The sequence below is a fragment of the Pleurodeles waltl genome, chromosome 8 (genome assembly GCF_031143425.1).
Source record: "Pleurodeles waltl isolate 20211129_DDA chromosome 8, aPleWal1.hap1.20221129, whole genome shotgun sequence".
NCBI classification, from domain to species: domain Eukaryota; kingdom Metazoa; phylum Chordata; class Amphibia; order Caudata; family Salamandridae; genus Pleurodeles; species Pleurodeles waltl.
Window position 1 is genome coordinate 1,016,957,750 of NC_090447.1, and position 20,793 is coordinate 1,016,978,542.

The window sequence follows — 20,793 nt, forward strand, 5'->3', positions numbered from 1 at the left end:
TCAGTAACAGTAGGATACGCCTGTGATTCCAAATATAAGGAAGTGATATGCAGATACACACTGAACAGAAGGGAGAGATAAAACTTAAAGACAACAGTGAATGCTTATGAAACATGCAGTCTTTGCTGATAGAAAATATCTATGAATTAACAGGTAAAACTAAGGGATACTGTGTGCTAGCATGGCCTGCAATAATACCCCTTATTTGTTCCCTCGTCATGCATCACTGGTGATGAGTGACATGGAGGATCCTTGCTGAACTACTGCTTGCAGGGCCTCACTGACATCTACTGCCGGGCTGAGAGTGGAAGTGAAGACGGGAGCATTTCCTTGATTACAATTGAAGGAGGGAGACAATGCTGTGCTGACGGTAACATTTTACATTGTGGGTGGAGTTTACCCGTTGTCTCCAACCCTGCTTTATTTGCATCGCCTCTCAGATTACTTTGCAGTCATCAGAGAGACTCAAGATTTACTCAAGTGCTTAGTGGCATCATAACTCACACTATCAAATAATTTTTCGTTATTTTGGCAATACGCGCACCTTAGAGCAACAATTGTGAATAACTTTGGGCATCTTTTCAGTAATACAATTGCTTCTGAGTAATCATTAAAAAGTGTGCATTGCTCAGATATACACATCCTTTGGGAAGCCATTTTGAGGGGTGCACCTTCGGTGACCATTTTGAAGTGCGTATTGTTATGCGATAAATACGCCTTAGGCAGCCATTTTGAAGTGCGTATTGCTCATCGATACACACACCATTTGGCAGCCATTTTGAAGTGCGTATTACCCTGCGATACACATGTTTTTGGGGCAGTCATCTTGAAGTGTGCATTGAGGAAGACATTTCATCCTTAACATTTGAATACATTGTGCATTTTAAGACAGTGACATTTACTTTTCAGAAATTCCACTTCAGCGATACACACACTTTTCAGATTCTACTTCTTGTTCGACAGCAGTGATACACATGGCAAATACAATTTTTAGCAATTGTCTTTTGTATTGTGCTTTCCATGCCTCTAACAGACATTTTGGTGATTGTTTTTTGTGTGATTCGTACAAAAATACAGAGATTACACACACACTATTAAAGTATATAACATCAGGATAACCTGGATATTTTGAGGGAATCTTTCTTACATCACTTTAACAAATGTGTCTTCCAGAATCCAGCTCTTGTGAGCATGGCAGCAGGACATAATGCCTTCCACTTTACATCCTAACAAAATACAAGAAAAACTACACTCTATAATGCAACAACACATTACATTTCAGGTTGATTAAAGAAAACTTATATACCCAAACAAGATATCTATATACACATCAAGATTGATTTTGATTGTGATAAATAGAGAAATGATAAATAAACAATAAAACAATATAGATACACTGTGTAAAAAAAGAATAAACATAATAGTTCTGAATTTAGCCCCATAAACTTTACTCAGTGTGTTCTACCTTGAATCATTTGTCCAGTATGATTGTACATTGCAAAGAACAACCATCCATACTCTTCTGAATGTATTTTGATTCACTCTTCTGAATGTTTGTGCATTTTTCCCAAGGTGTCATTTTCAAAGTAATAATTTACCAGATAGGGGTTTTGGGCATTTCCATCCTTGTGCAAACCATAGAAATTAACATTGGTAATTTGTGTGCTAGTTTCCTTTATTTTTGCTTTCTACTTGTAATATGCAAGCTAATATGTCACCTGCACCAGTCCTACAACTTTGTGGTGAGCCATCAGTTATATGAAAAGAATAGTTTAGAGAACTTAATGAGTATCTAGGAGCAATTGATGGTTTAGAATTCCAGCCTGAATGGGAACAATTGATTTTGGAGCATTCTTTGGATATGGGTGGCCAGAATATTTTTGAAAATGTACCCAAAGTAGTGTGAGAAGATTCAGAAGAAGAATAAGATGACTATGAGGAAATAATTCAACAATTAGACCTACATTTTGACTGACAACCTAATTTAATTGTCAGAAGGCACAGTTTCTTGTCACAAGAAGAAGAGTCTGGATCCAAATTTACTGATATGTATGTGGCGTCTTTAAGGGTATTAGCAGCGGAATGTGAATTTGGTACCTTTACAGATCAGCTGATTAAGGATCAGTTAGTCACTAGGTGTTTGTAATGAAAAGTATCAGGGGTGCTTATTGACTCACAAAAACCCATCTTGCCAATAGCATTCAAGATTCCAAAGAATATTTAAAAGAAATTAATAAATCGTTATCAGATACTCTTGCTGTTAAATATAAGAAACAAGAATCAATTCCAGTGAAAATTGGTCCACAGCTGAAATTTAAAGTTTTAAATGATTCCATATTTTTGAGATGTGGTTCAAAATGCACTTTGCATCTGTCAAACAATGTCTAGCGATAGGTAAAGAATGTAGTCAATGTGGGATTATGAATCATTCTGCTTGAGTATGCAGAGCTATTAACATTGTTATAGTCAAGGTTAATTCATTGATGGAAGAAGAGCTAGATCATGTGAGTAATGACATGGAAAATAAGGTTTTGTGTGTGAATGTACTTGAAGAAGATGTGCCTTTTTGTAAAGATCCTGTTGAACAATTTCTAGTGAATAGTGTCACAATTCTTTTATTGACTGATAAAGGATAAAAAATCACAATAGTTTCTAGGAATGGTCTTTTGCAATACATTTTACCCCCTAATGTCTCTCCAGGTAGCTAGAATAGTGTCAAAATTGATTTGGAAGGATTTTTAAAAAAAATATTCTATGCAATTCAAGCATTTTTGAGTTGTGGGAAAATGTTATGTCAGTGGGTGGACCTGACATTTTAGGGTGGCACCATCGAGGACGTTTTGGGCCTTCTGTTGAGACCAGGGTGTTTTCCTCAAATTATAAGTGCAAATGTTGTGGATGCACCTGCCTCAAATGTGAATAGTATTTTAGAACACTACAAAGATATATTTACTGAGCAATTGGCCATGGTAAGCAATTTTGAGCACCATATTAATATGAAGGAATGGGTTTTGCCTGTCAAACATAAGCTATGCAATGTGTCTTTAAGTATTAGGAAATAATTGGCTGAACTGTTGGAAAATCTATGTAGAGAGTGAATTATAGAACTAACGAGGTCCTCCCTATGGTTATCCTCTACTGTTATTATCCACAAGAAAGACAGTGAATTATGGATGTGCATAGATTTGAGAAGCTTAAATAAGGCTATATGGATTGAGAGCCTTGCCAAAATTGATGATTTGATGACTTTATTGTCTGGAGCGTCTGTAATTTCAAGTTGGACTTGCAATCAGCTGATCATCAGCTTATTCTCAATACGTACTCCAAGCATTTGACTACTTTTGTCAATCTGGATGGTGTTTTTTAATTTAGCAGGGTACTTTTTGGTTTGTTATCAACAGCTGCCACTTTTCAGAGAATGATGGAGGGTAACCTTGTTGGGATTCCTGGTGCCCTCATTTTTCAGGATGACTTGTTGATTCATGTGAAGGATGAATATGAATACAATGTCAGACTTAATAAAGTGCTAAAAACTATGGCATCAAGGGGTTTGAAATTAAGAAAGGAAAAGTGTGCTTTTGGAGTTAAAGAGATGGAATATTTGAGAATTGAAGTGCCTCGTGAAGGAGTTTTACCCACGTAAGGCTTCCAAAAAGCCATAGGGGAAGTTCCCATACCCAGAGATCATGAGTAACTTAGTGTGTGCATGGACGTGTGTGAATTTTATCCCACGTTTGTAGAGAATTTTACCGCAGTGGCTGAACCCTTACTAAGGTTGCTGAAAACAAGTGTCACATTTGTGTGGAGTACAGTATGGAGCAGCAAGTAGCATTTTGATGTTATAAAACAAAAATGTAGTGATGCCCTTTTACTGAGTCCTGTCTTGCCGGGCAGAGATGTGCATAACAATAGATGCCAGTATCTTTGGAACTTGGTGTAATTCTGACGCAGGAGTGTGCAGGCCAAGAAAGTACTAATGCAATTGCTTAACCTACTTTGAATCTGCAAGTAAGAATGCATTTAGTTATAGAACATGAAATGTTGGCCTTCACTTGGGCTGTTGAAAAATGCAAATCTTATTTCTGTGGAACAAATTATTTTGTTATCAGAACAGATCACAAGCCGCTGATTTACATACTAAGTGACTCCAATGTAAACACTACTAAAGCCATGATGGTATGCACATCACGGGTGCCAAGAAAAAAAGGCTAGTTGCCTTTCAAGACTAGTGTTGCCTTTCGGAGAGGATAGTTCTGACCAAGAAGAAGAGGATGTAGAATGTTTACTAGCTAGTATTTGTTGGTTGGATTTATGATGTGTGTCTGAACAGGAGTTCTGTGAAAGAGGACAATGTTCTGAAGGATTTTGAGAAAGTATGTGACTTCAGATTGGTATATAGAAAGTAATTTACCTTTGGTGTTGCAAAGTTATTGAAAAATTCAAGATGAATTGTCAGTTGAGGGAGAGTTCCTTTTTTGCAGTGATAAACTTATACCGCCTACAAACATAAGGGGTAAGTTGCTTAGGCATGACCCTTAAAAGGAAGAGCTTAAGAGTCTTGTATTGGTGGCCTAGCATGGACAGGGATGTTGAGGAGTGGGTGTCCAAATGTTTTAATTGTCAGCAAAATGACAAGGGCTAAAGATAAGAGTGCAACCTTTTACATCTGTTGATTCACCAAAAAAGTATGGAAGAGAGTAGCAATTGATTCTGTTGGGCCATTTTATTATCTTCTGGCAGAGCACTATTTTGCTACTTCTCTAGTAGAATTTTGGGAATATTTGCAATAAAATGGTGCAGCACGGTGCTGTGCCAAAAATGGCAGCGTTCACCTTAGAAATGCAGGGGTGCACCGTATTAACAAGAATACAGTGCACTCCTATATTTCCCATTCGTCGGTATTAAATTTGCTGCCCAGTGCCAAATTAGCCACTCTGACACCCTGGTGCAAGGATACATGCGTTGCGGAGGAAATTGCTTTTGTGCAGTAAGGGACACCTTCCTGCACAAAAACAATATTCAGTGGCGATTAGCTCTTTCTATGTGTGCTGCAGAATGCAGCACAAATGGAAAGAGCAAAAAATGAGGAACAATGAAAGCATTTCTCCTCGTTGCTCCCTGCTAACGCCACATCTGGGTGATGTTAGATTTTGGTACTGCCTCAGATTTACGAAATCTCGTAAATCTGTTACAGCATCAAAATGCAATGGGTGTTTCTGTGGAACGTCCACAGCAACACCCATTGCGCTCCCCTTTCATGCAAAGTGCTGCATGTTAAGTGGCCGTGTATACAAGGTGGCATTAAGCCACAAAAAATAGCTTAACACCACCTTGTAAATATGGCCCAGTGCACAGTGCCACCAAAGCATCACAAAAAGTGCCACTCCAATGTGTCTAAATGATTGGAAGTCAGATTTTTCAGGGAAACTCACACAAGAAGTGTTATTACTTTTTTGACTGACATTTCCACCAGATGTCAGATGAAGGGGTGAAGTTTACCTCAAAGGAGATGTTGGAATTTTTACAGGGGACCAGTATTAAGAAACAACGTTGTAGCTTATATCATCCTCAAGGAAATAGACAAGTTGAGGGTATGAAGATGATGGCTGTGGAGTGTGTGTGCAGACCATCTTTTTAGAGAAGTGGATGTGGGAGATGCTCTCAGAGCCATGCTTTGGGCACATAACAATACATCTAATAGGGAAACATTACCCCTTTTGTTCTTTGAGGGGGAGGAGACATTTTGATTTTCTGAGTACAGTGTGGTTATACTGGTCTGGTCTGTTAGAAGATAATGTAGGGTTAGCCAGTTCTGGAGAGAGAAAAGTTCACTTTTAAACAGGGTCAGAGTAAAATCTGATTTGTTACTATCAAATGTGCAAAAATATTACAAATCAATAAAGGGGATTAGGTATGAGTAAAGTTACCCACGGTTGATGTAATAAAAGGGGGAGTGAAATTCAGTCAACCTCATAAAGTTCAAGAGGTTAGTGAGAATTCAAGTGCTGTAAGGTTGGAGAATGTTCAGTGGTGGTATTGTGGTAAAGTGGTGAAAGTTAGCAGAGAATGTAGAAGAAAGTTGCTGGGGCCAGGACATCTCAAATCTGGACATTTTCGGAAGGGCGAATCAAAATATGGTGAGAAGAGTGTGGATGGTTGTTCTTTGCTAAGTACAATCATACAGTCAGCTGACCAAATGATTCAAGGTAGAAAACACAGAGTGAAATTTATGGCGCTAAATTCCAGAACTATTAAATGTGTTTATTCTTTAAACAGTGTATGTATTTTGTTTTAATGTTCATTTATCTTTTCTTGATTTATCAAAATCTTGATGTCTGTATTGATATCTTGTTTGGGTATAGATGTTTTCTTCAATCAATCTGAAATGTAATGTTTTGTTGCATTTATTTTGTTGGGATGTAAAGGGGGAGGTATTATGCCCTGGCGCCAAGGTCACAAGTGTTGCTTTGAGGAACGTTCGTGAGCAGGATTCCAGTGTAACGGTCAGCAGCTAGAAGTCAGTTGGAGCGGGCTGGGAGTAGGAGTTTCCATTGTTGTCTTCTGTTCTTCCTGCTTACTTATTTTGAAATAAATAATTATTTCAATGAACTTACCTGCTCTCCTTGGTTTGCATTGCAAACCAAGTGCTTGTTTTAGTTACAAACATAAAACATGGCACATTACAGAAGCAAATTTTGCCAGCGAGACTTAGCTATTGTATGTAAAAGGAACCTGAGAGAGTCAATATTTGATTATCAAGTAAAAAGTCAGGGTGAAGGCCTCAGTCAAATATGTCACCACTGCCTAGTTTAGGATGCACCAACAAAGTTTAATTACACTGCAAATCATTTGAAACACCTTATTGACTCATGGGGCAAAGGAGCTACTCTTCTGGTTTTTGAGGTAAGCCACGTTCTGCATGTCTCATGCTCAACTCTTCCTCTTCCAAAATCTAACACACACTGAAAAATGTATGAATCTAATCCCCCCTAGATGTGTCAACATTTTTGACACTAATTTGGAGCTTTGCAGGATTAGCATAAAAATGTTGACACTAATGTGGCAAAGCCCACGGTGGCCCATTGTAAACAACAGTGTGCCTCCTTGTGACACCTGCTCGGAGCAGGTGTTAAAAGTGCTGAAAAAAATGATGCAAAGAAATCTTTTAGATTTCTTTGGGCCATTTGTTCGGCACCCCTAATGGGGTAACACTCCCCTTACATGCATTATGCCTGGCACAGGCATAATGTAGCACAAAAGGTGACAAAGTGGTGCAATGCATGCATTTGTAAATTTGCCGCAGCATTTTGGTCTTGTTGGACCCCAGTCAGCCAACAACCCAATTTCTCACAGTAGCCATCATGTTGCAACATTCTGGCCTTGTTAAAAGTATAGGGAGTATTGTTCCCTTTCACTGATTTTTGCCTTACAAATAAATGCCAGCACGTTTTAAAAGCTATTGTAAGACCCATTGGCAGTGACTGAAAAGCATTGTCAAAGTGAGAGAAAATAGCTTTACGAATGTTTGTTGCTATACTAATAACACTCATGTCCACGAGTAGTAATTTGTAATTATTGGTAGGATATGCTTCAATTAATAAACTGCTAGACTTCAGCTGAAATTAGTTATCTGTTGGTCAGCCTGCTCCTTCACTTACATTGTATCATTTCGCGATGTAAAATAAATGATCTTATACTCATATGTTAGTAGTAGAAATTTATTTTTTAAAGTTCCATGAGCAGAAGCAATAGTTTTTTTTTTATTTCAAAACATTTTATAAGGTGATTTCTGAGAGGATACAGAGAAAGAGGAGGGGATAGGGAGGGATACCGATCATAATGTACATAAATAATTCATATTGTCAGCAGTTACACAGTGTGTAATAGATAGTGTCATATTTATATTGACATCTTATGGTACAGAAAACACATTTAGTTATGTACGCCCTGGAAAAGGGGATAAGAATGGCCGTGTATCCCAAGGTGGTAGGAGGAATAGAGATGAGGGGAGAGGATGAAAGAATGAGAGATGTCAACACGCTCACACAGTGTTGAAATCATTGGTGTTAGTGTTACACAGGTCGAGAGATGGAGAGGCCAACTTTATCTGTGGATGGGTGTCAGATATCGTGTTAAGAAGGCCTAATTTTTTGTAGGTATAGTAGCAATAGTTTTTTTTTTAAATCATTCATTTACTTATAAAAGCTAAGTTTACTGGTTGCTCATATTTCAACAGCTTTAATCATGAAATACAAAGGCTTCAAAAGGAATCATTTACCAATGCGCCTTTACTTTTTTCTCGCTAATTACCAAACTCCATGCTGTGACAAAACCTGTGATAATGTTCTAATAACTCAAATCAATACATTCACACTGAGGGTCACGGTAATTGATGCCAGAGGACCGTAAACTGTATTCTGCATTGATCAGATAGCAATCTTCTAGCAAAATTGATGAAAAATAGAGCCAATTACAAAAATGTGCCGCTGATAAGATTGAAATAGGCGAATTATGTGTTCCAGAATATTTACTCTGTTTTCATCTAAGTGCTACTAGCGAGGAAATTGCAGTCAATGTCTATTAAGTAGAAATGCGACTTTCCTCTAATTAAAATTGAGACATGCTCTATTCTTCTGATTCATTGCAGTGATCCCCAAAAAAGAATATAATGTTTATCGGAGACATATGTATACTTTATAATGAATCTTATCCTGTCAACGAAGCAGAAATATTGTGAAATCAGTTTAGCCATGCTTTGCCCTACTGCATGACTTTGATTTGGAGAAAATTCAGATCACTTTATTTCTTAGTAATTAAACAGAGACAATATTGCTAACGTAGTATCCTTTTTGCGCGAGTGCATAGTTTAATGTGTTGCTTGCTACCGTATTATAAACTCGGCACCACAATGTGGTACCCTATAGCCAGGTGCCCACTTAATAAAGACTGTTAGTTGGCTGTGCATGTACTATGACATTTTGGTTTGGCAGATGTGTAAACCCATAATCTATGTTCAGATTCAGAATGGTCTATTTCTGCTCTATTTTAATATTTTACAATCAAAAGCAGAGAGACTGTGGATATTTTTTGCATAAAAGCTAGGGTCTTTCTGTATATTTCTATACCTTCCGAGCTAATGTAGCTTTTTTTTGTATTGAACTTGAACTGTTTCAATATCTATTTGCAACAAATATCTAAAAGGTTTTTAGAGTGTTCAATTTTGCACTTGATGTTTTATTTTTAATATTCATGTTAGCAAACATGCTTGTTCTTTTATATGAAAGTGCTATGCACTAAGGTTTTATTTGATTTGTGGGAAAGGTGATGGTGTGACCATATATTACAGTATATGGAACCCCCCGTCGTAAATGATAAGTATATTGCAATTCACCTCACAGTTGCAGAGCAATTTAAAGGAACTTAGGGGCATATTTATACTCTGTTTGCGCCGGAATTGCGTCTTTTTTATTACGCAATTCCGACGCAAAACTAACTCCATATTTATACTTTGGCGTTAGACGCGTCTAGCGCCAAAGTCCATGGAGTTTGCGTCATTTTTTTTAGCGTGGACACCTACTTTGCGTTAATGATATGCAAGGTAGGCGTTCCCGTAAAAAAAAATTGACTCCGAGGCATGTGCGCCGTATTTACACTCCCGGGCAAAACTGACTCCCGGGAGTGGGCGGGTCAAAAAAAATGACGTCCAGCCGCTTTTGCGCCGTTTTTTAGCGCCTGGTCAGGGACGGCGTTAAGGGACCTGTGGGCTCGGAAGGAGCCCAGAGGTGCCCTCCCATGCCCCCAGGGACACCCCCTGTCACCCTTGCCCACCCCAGGAGGACACCCAAGGCTGGAGGGACCCATCCTAGGGACATTAAGGTAAGTTCAGGTAAGTATTTTTTTTTATTTTTTTTGTGGCATAGGGGGGCCTGATTTGTGCCCCCTACATGCCACTATGCCCAATGACCATGCCCAGGGGACATAAGTCCCCTGGGCATGGCCATTGGGCAAGGGGGCATGACTCCTGTCTTTGCTAAGACAGGAGTCATTTCAATGGGGGTTGGGAGTCGAAAACAATGGCGCAAATCGGGTTGAGGCGAAAAATTTGCCTCAGCCTGACTTGCCCCATTTTTTGGCGCCCAAGCTCCATATCCCCCTATGCCGGCGCTGCCTGGTGTACGTAATTTTTTTCAACGCACACCAGGCAGCTAATTTTTTTGACGCAAAACTGCGTTAGTATAAAAAAGTATAAATATGGCCCTGAGCCTTTGCCTCATGCCTCTAAATGGTTATGGAACTCCGCTGTGACTTGCAATATTCTTATAATATATGACAAAGGGTACCTTATTCCATATATTTTTTACCTGCTCAATGCTTGCCCATGCAATTTTAGTTTGAAGACATTTGTTCTGTCAAATCCTCTTCTAAAGGCATTTTGTTGTGTCTTGAAAGTAACTTAATATTCAAAAATGTGTGGCAAGTATCCTAGTGACACATGTACAATACATTACCTGCCAGCTTACCAGCTTCCTGGTATCTGCATGAAATAGTCATTTAAGTGATTAATTGAAACAGGGATGTAGTGAAGAGAAAGGAAATAGCCATATATCAAACTATAGACACATGTTCGTACTTTAGCATCATAATGTTCAAAGCAAGATCATTGTGTATATTATAAAACAGTGGCATATTCCAAGTTGATTGTAATTCAAATTAGTATCTCCCTTGTTTTACCGTTAATGAGGACATTGTTAGCTAACAGGGGCAAACCACCAGTTCAAAAGGTGTTTTTAAGGATCCCATGAAACATGACAATTATCAGGGAAGCTCAGAATACAGTAGACAGTTAACATGGTTATTCCTGATTTTTCCTCAATGTTTCCCTGAGATACTTAGACTACTTTCAACAGCCAATGTGTCAAGGTGAAAAACCCCAGACCTGAGGGGTTGATAAGGCTCTCATCATTCAAATGTTTCTGGTAACTTCTTTTACCAGGCACATCAAGGTTATAGGGCCATTTATAAAGACACCCTTTAAGGACCAACAGCCATGTTTAAGGTTTAGCAGGTGGTGCGCTCTCCCACCTTGGTGGACGAACACCAACCATACTTAGAGATCTCTACTTGCATGGTGTAGATCTGTGGGCCTTCCGAGGATCTGACACAGTGAATGCACAGTGTCTTTGCTGATATGCCACCATGTTTCTTTTGAGAGCTCAGCATAGGTTTAAAAAAACATTCCCATTTTGTGAGTTTGTTTCTTTTTTTTAAATAAAAAACTCATGGTCCTGACGCTATGGTACTTTTCTTTGAGCATGGTGGGGTCATTTTTTCGTTTTCTTTCCTCCTGGACCACCAGATTTTTCCTGGGAGTGCTGAAAATGAAACAATAACATAAGAACATCAGTCCTAAATAGGTCGGATGATCTTTGTAAGAAATTGGGTTATTGGTTAAGAGACGTGAAAGCCCCATTCAAATAATAGATATAATCCTTGTCAAGGTAAACCACAAAAGTTACTAAATTAGCCGAGGCTTAACTGTCTGGTATGTTGGCACATAAGAAGTCAGGCTTAGTTTAGAGGCAATGTGAAAACTATTTTGCACAAATCACTGAGTTGAACTGCACAAAGTATTTATTCAGCAATCAAACAGCAATAAAGTGAAAACACATAACAAGGAAAATCTCAAACGAATTTAGAAGAATAGAGTTAAATATTTATAAATAGCATGACATCAAAATGACAAAAATGGAATCAGTAAAACAAGAAACAGGAGTTTTTAAAGTTTTAGGAGAAGATATTGACAAGAAGCACAAAGCAGCACTTGAGGTTAACTGGTTCTTGTGCCCCGGAGACAGTCAAAAGTTCAGGCCAACCACAAAGAAGTGCTGGTCAGGCACAGGGACCTGGTTAGTCCCACTGAAGAGTTACGGTGTGCAGGGTACCAATCATGTATATGTTGGCCCCAGGAGGAAGATGTCAGTATGAGGAACAGGTCAAGTGATGCAGGCAGTCGTTATAGTATCACAGGTGTGAAGGGTGCAATTCATGTTGGTGGTGGCCATGATTAGGTGGTTGTTGGAGTATGTAAAAGGTCAAGCAGTGCATACAGTTGTTACAGTAGCGTAAACAGTTGGTTTTCACTGGACCTTCACAGTCACGATCTTTACAAGCCATTGCTGTTGTCACAAAATCAACTGACCATGGAGTCACATCTCTTGAAAAATATTTTCCAAAAATCCCTCTCTCCTATATCACCTAGTTCCTTTCCTACAATGGATTTATTGATCCTTTCTCAATAGCTACTTGCCACAACTCTCACTTGAGGAGTTTGTACTTATCTGCATGTATATGTTATATCAAAGTGGAGCATTATGTGGTGTGAGGGTTAGTCCTCACCATGTAATACTCTCTCAATATCCAAAAGATGATCCTTGGATTCACACTAGTAAATCCCTAGCTCAGTCCTGGTAGTGTGGCAAAGATCAGTCAGGCTTTACTTAGAGGAACATGTGTCAAGCATTTGAGTACCAACCTGGACGATAATTAACTGACATGACTCGAAGGAAATCTGACACCAATTTAGAAAAATAGAGCTTATGTTTATCTCAATTTAGACACCAAAATGAACAGAATTGCTTAAGTATATTCTGAGTTATAGATTTTTTAATTAAATCACAGCAAAAATGGTATGTAAACATTGCATTGAAGTCAACAGAGAAAAAACACTTGTGACAAAAGACCACTTAGAGTTCAAGTTACGTGGAACCTTTGCAGGGTTAAGGTTGTGCAGGTCCTAGGACCAGGCCACAACAGACAATTCAGTTTTACCTGTCCCATGGCGTTTGGGTGCAGAGTTGTCCTGGCTGTCTGTGGTGCTCAGCGAGACTTGCGCTGGTGCTGATTTTACCACCTACACAATGATGCAGAGAAGAAGATGTGCCAGATTTATTTATTTGTAATACTCAACTGGGGCAGCACTACATATTTCACTATGGGCCTGATAATGAGTGCTTCATATGTTTATACTGAATTTATTGCACTTGATGAAATGCTATACAGTGAGGTTCAGAATATATTGGGTACAATTATTTCTGCTGATTCTAACTTTTAATTGGTAATGAGAAATGCAATGTGGATTTTGATGCTTCCTGCACTAAAATCTGCATCCGAGTGTCCCAGTAAGCAGTGGGCCTTTTCCCCATTAAATTCTAGCAGGTTTGACCTGCTGAAGTGTATTTTTGGTTTATCACAATCAATAATACTTGGGTGTGAAAAAATGTGCAGAAGTAGAAATCCGACCCCTGTGCAAACATAGGTTGAAATTTACACAGCCAGTTGTAATCAGGCCCTAAGTGTACTAAATGTAGATAAAGAAATATAATATTTCCGATTATGTTTAAGGAAATACAGAAGATTTGACTGTTGATTTTCCTTTCATAAACAGTTAGTATAGTATTATTGTGTATACCTCGTTGATAATTACAATAATCTAGAGAAAGGGATAAAACATAATACAAATGTATCTCCTCTCATTTTTATTATGAAAACAGTCTGTAAATATTGCTACAAGTTAACTAGGGTTTTTCCTGCATGTCCATCAGCAGAGCACAGAAGCACAATTAATTGACTGGAAGTTAAAAGATGGACAGCTTGCCTGAATTTATGCGTGATTGCTACAGAATGAATATCTGTGAATAAAGACCTTCACAAGATCAGTTTCTGAGGTTTTGCATGTGACATTTTATCTTGTTGAAATGACAGAGAATCAGTGATTGAGAGTTACATAGTGACAATCTGTAGCTTCTTTCATGTGACTATTAAAATATACAGCACAAATTGAAGGTTCTGTTCCTACTTTGAATTAAAACAGAAAGGAGGATGAAAGCCAGAAGGGGGAATACCAGAGGTGGTATAATGGTCCCTCACACATCACGTAGGGATATCATGCTTCATAATAGGGTGGGTTCCTCGTAGGACTGGTACTCCAATGTCCTACGGTCCCCTAAAAGGGTCACTTTGGCAATGACCTTTTAATGTTTACGCCGTATGGTAAGTGATGTGAGTGTAACTGTAACCTTCGTGGGTGGGGTGATGTAATGATGTATGTCTGAGTGCAGGAAAGATAAAACTGTCAAAGATATGCTATGCCAAAATAAACATTTGAATGTGATGGTTATCTTGACAGGGTTAAAAGAAGATTAGAGTGTATGTGGTTACTATGGGGATATAATGTACCTAAGTAGCAAAAAATGTTGTATTTGAAGTCAGGTAGATATGTTTTATGCCTTGCGGTCACAGAAAGTGATCAACGCTGCTTCTTTAGGACCAACGAGGAGCACGTCCTATCATGAAGCATGACATCCATATGGGATGTATGAGAGTACCATAATACCATTTCTGGGATTCCACCTTCTGGTTTTTGTCTTCCTTTCTGTTTTCTTTCATAATAGGAACAGTACCTTCCATTTGTGCTGAATTGTTAATTTCGGAGCCCAGGTTCTGGACCTTCAGTGGCTCCTAGTCCTCCTTCTTCTTTTTTGAATTTTGCTATTAAAATATGCACCCATTTAGTCAATTTTCTATATATAATTATATATATATATATATATTTATATATTGTTTGATTCTCCCGACCACTCTGTGCATGCATATTTTTGCAATTATATTTAGCCAATGTGTCAACATTATCATAGCATGTTATAAAGAGATACAAAATGGAGAGTTAATTTTATGCTTTGAGACACTGATAGAATATGGGGGCTAAGTCACAAAAGAATTTATCAGAACGGAAAGTAGCACTAAAGGAGTACTGTCTTACTACTCTTAAGGGCCTTTGAGAATTGGCCACGGAAATATCCAACTAATGCTAACTAAAGGTGAAAAGTCCTTTCTACATATAGTAAGTATATGAATAATAATTAGAGAGAACGAAAGAGTTTACCTAGTCATGTTCTCTCACATAAAACTGATAAACATAAAATGGCAAAAAGCTCGCAATAAGAATGGGGAAATAAATTAAAGTAGCCACAGTTAAGATCTACCTCAAAATGTCCAAAAATAATTGGAGTGGACACCTCACCCACTTATAGTGGCATGTTTCATCATTGGCACCTATCCACACCATCGTAGGATGATACCACCAGAATTGGGAGATTTTAAATAAAGTATCTGTTGGAAAGTGGATTATTCTTAGGGGTAGGTAAGTACATATGCCTAGCAATAGATCACTAACCTCAACTAGGTCCAGTTAGGTCTCAATAAATTAAACCAAGCTCAAGCCTTGGTAGCTTGACAACAAGTGAAAAGGCTTAACTTAGGAGATGGGTGTGTAAAGCATTTAAAAATCACAGAACAGTAAATAAGTTTTTAAAAAAACACAAATAAAAATCAAACACCAGTATATACAAATAGATTATATTTTTATCTCTCAAAATGACACCAAAATGATTAGAATCTGATTTTGGTTACCGGAGATATGAATTTTTAAATAATTATTGTTTTCTAGTGCATGGAAACTAAAAGTGGCAATCTGGTGGTGGCACTAGACCAGGGCAAAGTCAAAGTCTGAGGCAGACCACGATGGAGCCCTGCTCAGCTACAGCAAGGAGGAGGCCTCGTCAAAAGTTTACCTTTGGACTTAGTCTTTTTCTTGAAGATTTTCATCAGCGGGTCGAAGTCACCAATCCGATCCTACCTTCTTTGAGCCCTCTTCGGACACACCTCATGGGAGACCTCGGTGAAGAATTCTACCTTCAGACTTAGATGATTTCTCAGGACAAAAATCTTTGATTGGGCTGAAGCTGAATCTTGATCCGATGTACCAGGAGCGATACTGTGTGGGACATCCGGGTCAACTTTTTATGTTCTGACTTTGTCACTTTTTTGGAGCTTTTTCTTTCTCAAGGGGGTCGACCCAGCACAGGAATCAGATTTCAATGCAAGGTCATCGGATCACCTTTCCAGGTTAGGCTGGGTTGCGGTTGAGGTAAGCCAGCTTTACTCACCACAGCAGGTCAATCCCTATAAGGAGCTTTTTTCCAAAAGTTCTCCAAACTTCTGGATCTTCTTCCAGAAGGTGTTAGAAGGTTCTTTAGGAGTCCACATCTCACCCAGAGGCTCCAAAAGCTTTGATTTGCTACTTGAGGATTAGGACTCCAACTCCCAAAATGAACCTGGTTCAAATGCACAAATTACCACTGTCTTCTGGTCATCTGGTCAGTTTCTTCAGGTTTTGATGCAGGGGACTCTGGTTAGCTGTTTTTCTCCTGTAACAAGCAGGGAGTCCCCTCTTGAACCAGTTAAAGACAGGCAACTTCCTTTTAGTGGTGAAGCCCAAGTGTGCAACTGGTGCAGTACTTCAGAGTGCAGTGTCCAGGTGCAGGTCACGGGTCAAGCAGGACAGTCCTTCTTCTGTTGTTGCTCCTTGTAGGGATCTAAAGTGTGGGTGCAGCTCTGCCAAATATATCCTTACTCCTGAGGTGAAAAGCAGAGGGATCAGCTGTCAAATCACAGGCAGGCCAGTACCCTCCTGGATGACCATTTCCTGTGAAGTGTGGCAAAAATCAATTCCAGACAGCAACATTCCATAAAAATCCAAAATAGCAGAAACTGAGGCCCATATTGATACTTTTTGATGCAAAACTGCGCTAACGCAGTTTTGCGCCCAAAAAATTAGCGCCGGCTAACGCCATTCTGAAGCACCATGCGGGCGCCGTATTTATTGAATGAAGTTAGCCGGCGTTAGCCGCCGGCGCTGTCTGGTGTGCGTTAAAAAAAACGACGTACTCCAGGCAGCGCCGGCGTAGGGGGAAAATGGCGTATGGGCGTCCACAAATGGTGCAAGTCAGGCTGAGGCAAAAAAATCACCTTAACCCGATTTGCGCCATTTTTTTACGACGCCCATCCCCCATTGAAATGACTCCTGTCTTAGCAAAGACAGGAGTCATGCCCCCTTGCCCAATGGCCATGCCCAGGGGACTTCTGTCCCCTGGGCATGGTCATTGGGCATAGTGGCATGTAGGGGGGCACAAATCAGGCCCCCCTATGCCACAAAAAAAAAAAAAAAATACTTACCTGAACTTACCTTAATGTCCCTGGGGTGGGTCCCTCCATCCTTGGGTGTCCTCCTGGGGTGGGCAAGGGTGGCAGGGGGTGTCCCTGGGGGCAGGGGAGGGCACCTCTGGGCTCATTCTGAGCCCACAGGTCCCTTAACGCCTGCCCTGACCCAGGCGCTAAAATCCGGCGCAAATGCGGGTTTTTTAGACCCGCCCACTCCCGGGCGTCATTTTTGCCCGGGAGTATAAATACGACGCATATGCATCGGAGTCATTTTTTAAGACGGGAACGCCTACCTTGCATATAATTAACGCAAGGAAGGTGTTCACGCAAAAAAATGACGCTAACTCCATGTACTTTGGCGCTAGACGCGTCTAACGCCAAAGTATAAATATGGAGTTAGTTTTGCCTCGAATTTGCGTCGAAAAAAACGACGCAAATTCGGCGCAAACGGAGTATAAATATGCCCCTGAATTTTGGAGATTAGGCCTGGCTGAGCCCACCCGCTGGTGTGGCTAAAAATCATTAACATACCCCTCTCCTGCCCTCTCCTAATCTAATCAAGAAGGCACCTGGTTGTCTGGGTTTGCAGTAAATGGGAGAGGTCTTGAGCTTTACCAAATGCCCTTCCCTCCTTCGAAGACCAATTAGACTGTTCTCTCCCTATCCTGTTTCACCATCTTCTGAGACAGATCTCCCCAAGGCACTTCCTTTGTGTTCAGCCCAGGCCACTTCACACCTAATCAAGGTAGTCTGGCCAGGCTGCTAGAGGCTGGCCAATCAGAGAAGGGCACTACAGAGTTGAAACTGGTAACTTTTAGGAAGAGTTCTAAAACTATTTCCAGGAACTAGTGATATTAATTCCAACAATGACAAGTTGTTGCATGTATTATACCAGTCAGTTTGAGACAAAACTTGCCACATCTAGCTCCTTTAGAGGCTTTATCGATTAAAATAGAGGTTCTCCATTTTAGCCTCTTGAGCCTATTCGCTACAATGAGGGGAAACAAACGTGGCTATTTTTCCTATTAATATTTATATTATTTTATAAGATCTCTTCTTATAGTTACACTGCACCCACCCTGGGGGAACCTAGGGAACACCTTAGGGTTGACTGATATGTAAAAATAAGATAGTTTAAGACTTTGGAAGTACTTTTAATTCCAAAGTTGAATTTGCATGTAAGCAAGCAGGTAGAAGGCAGGCCTGCCTTTAAACTGAGCCTGGGCACTTCAGCAGTGCACCTATGAATGTCCCACCTATGCTGGCGTCCCTCAGCCTACATGCCCTAACATTAACTAGGGACTTATAGATAGGTTGACATAGGCAATTATAAATAACCTAATTTGCCTATCATCGTACACAGAGCACAAGCAGTACCTAGGGCACCATCAGAGTCAGGAAAACACCAGCAAAAAGTGACAAATGGGGGCAAAAGGTGAGGCTCTGCAATCAGCCCAGTTTTTCTCCAGTATCTTACTGGATAGAAGCAGGGATCCAGAATCAAGGGAAACTGTTAAATACCTCCTGGTATGCACCAAGGAGTTTCCTTTTATCCAAGGGTACTGGAGGTATGAATAAAAACAAAAAAGAGCAGGTTTTGAAAGGGAGTTAGTGTTCTTTTATTGTGTCAACATGTTTTAGCTCCCACCAAGAGCCCATCCAGGTCGTGGCCTGAGGGAAATAATAGGAATACATTTTGTAGACACAGATAAAGTATCAAACCCCAACACAAACATTTCAGATGAGGGATAGTTTTAAAACCTATGTAGGTAGCGAACCAGTCAAAGTCTAATAAATTGATCTGCTGATAAAGATAACTGTGGGTTATTTTGTTGGAAATATATAGATCACAGTGCACATTTGTTTTAAGAAACACACAGAGAGGTTGACAGAAGAAAATGGTTATTGCACTGTCATTGAGCACAGGGTGTAAACAACGGAGGATTCTGACTTAGTGTAAGCCCGTTGAGAATATGTTAAAGTCGGATAGGCTGTGCTGGGCCCAATGACATCAAACAAGAGATAAACACTCGCTATGCAGAACACCAAAAAGGTTTTTTAGGTTATCTCACCCTTATTCTGATAAACCCACAATAAGGGGCGTTTGCTAAACATGGACATGTACTCAACTCTTGGAAATACTTACATATGTTGAGAATATCTTATCTGCCAAGGTTGCTATCTATGTCTTATATGAATTTGTAAAATTGAGTTTTTTGTGGCTTTCACAGTATATATACCACTGCTTCTAATCCAGAGCTTTGAACTTCAGACTTTGGTCTCTTTTTTTGACTGGCTAATTTTCTCAGTTGATTAATTGATAAAAACCATATTATTGTATAGAATTGTTCTGTATTACTTTATTAATAGATTTTCCTCCAACAAGACTTTGTCAAGGCTGTCAGTCTGCACCTGCCTGTCTACGCATATGTTCCATGCATTATAGTGAGGCCTCTTGCTCTCACCTGAACTAGATGGGACTTCAAGTCCCAAAGTACCTAGAGGAAATACACAGTAAATTCACCATTAAGGGATGATCACTTAATAGTAGTAATGTATTCTCTTAAAACCCTGAGTATTTAGGGCATGTAAGGGTAATACTCAAAAAATAATTCTGTAATTCTAAAGTGAAAAAGGCTATTTAGCCGTTTCTGGCAGACACCGAATTACTTGGAATTCAAAACTGAAGGACCTACATACATATGAATACATGAGTTCCAATCCTTGATATGCTTAACATATGAACCAAGGCCCATATTTAAGAAAAAGTGTTGCCTCAGCTATGATGCACCACTTTTCGTGCGTCGCCCCTTACTGGCACCTAATGACATCATGGTTGCGCCGTATTTATAATACACACACCATGGCAGTTGTTCGCACAATATTTAAAAACTAAATTTCTTCTGTACTAATATGGCGCTTCCTGATTAGTCCTTCCTTTATGTTTAGGACATTCAAAAAACATAGGCCTAAACTTGTAGTAGAGAAATACCCGGACATGCCAAGAGACCCCGTCCAAGATGGCGCCTCACTAAGACGCGGAAATGGCAAACAAGTGCAGTTTTTCTCTTTTTTTCTTGGACTAACGTACGGTATTTGAGTGAGTTGCTGTTGGCGAAACTTTAACGCCCTAAATTATGCATGACATAGCATTTTAAGTCACTTCGCATTATTATGAATAATATAGATCTTGTTAAATCGAATGAACTTTTCCTTAACTAGAAGTGAGTGAAACCGAATATCTCACATATAACATCCACACACTTCATCTAAATGGTATTTTGAAAAATGTAACCACCTATCTACCATTATGTGTAGCATTGTATTATTTCAAATCAGTTCTATAAGTCTAGACTCTGAAGAATTAGCTTCCAGGCTATTTAATACCTCTCATGTACTTGAACTTTTGAAGGGAGACGTTTAAAAAAAAAACCTTTTTACTCAATTTCCAGACCATATACTACATGATATGCTGTTACTCATGACTACTACAATGACTGTTTACGACATGATGTGTTACTTTACATGAATACTACAATGGTATAGATTGTTCCTGTTTTTGACACTATTTTTGTCTCATTTAGAGTTGTATGCAGGACTTAGTAATTTTGTGAACCTTCTTTATACACGGTGACCACTAAACTTCACTTTAGATTGCAATTAGATGTGCCAGCACCCTTACTAATGCTTTTAACTTCAATTTTATGTTTTTTTTCTCACTTTGCACACTCTTCT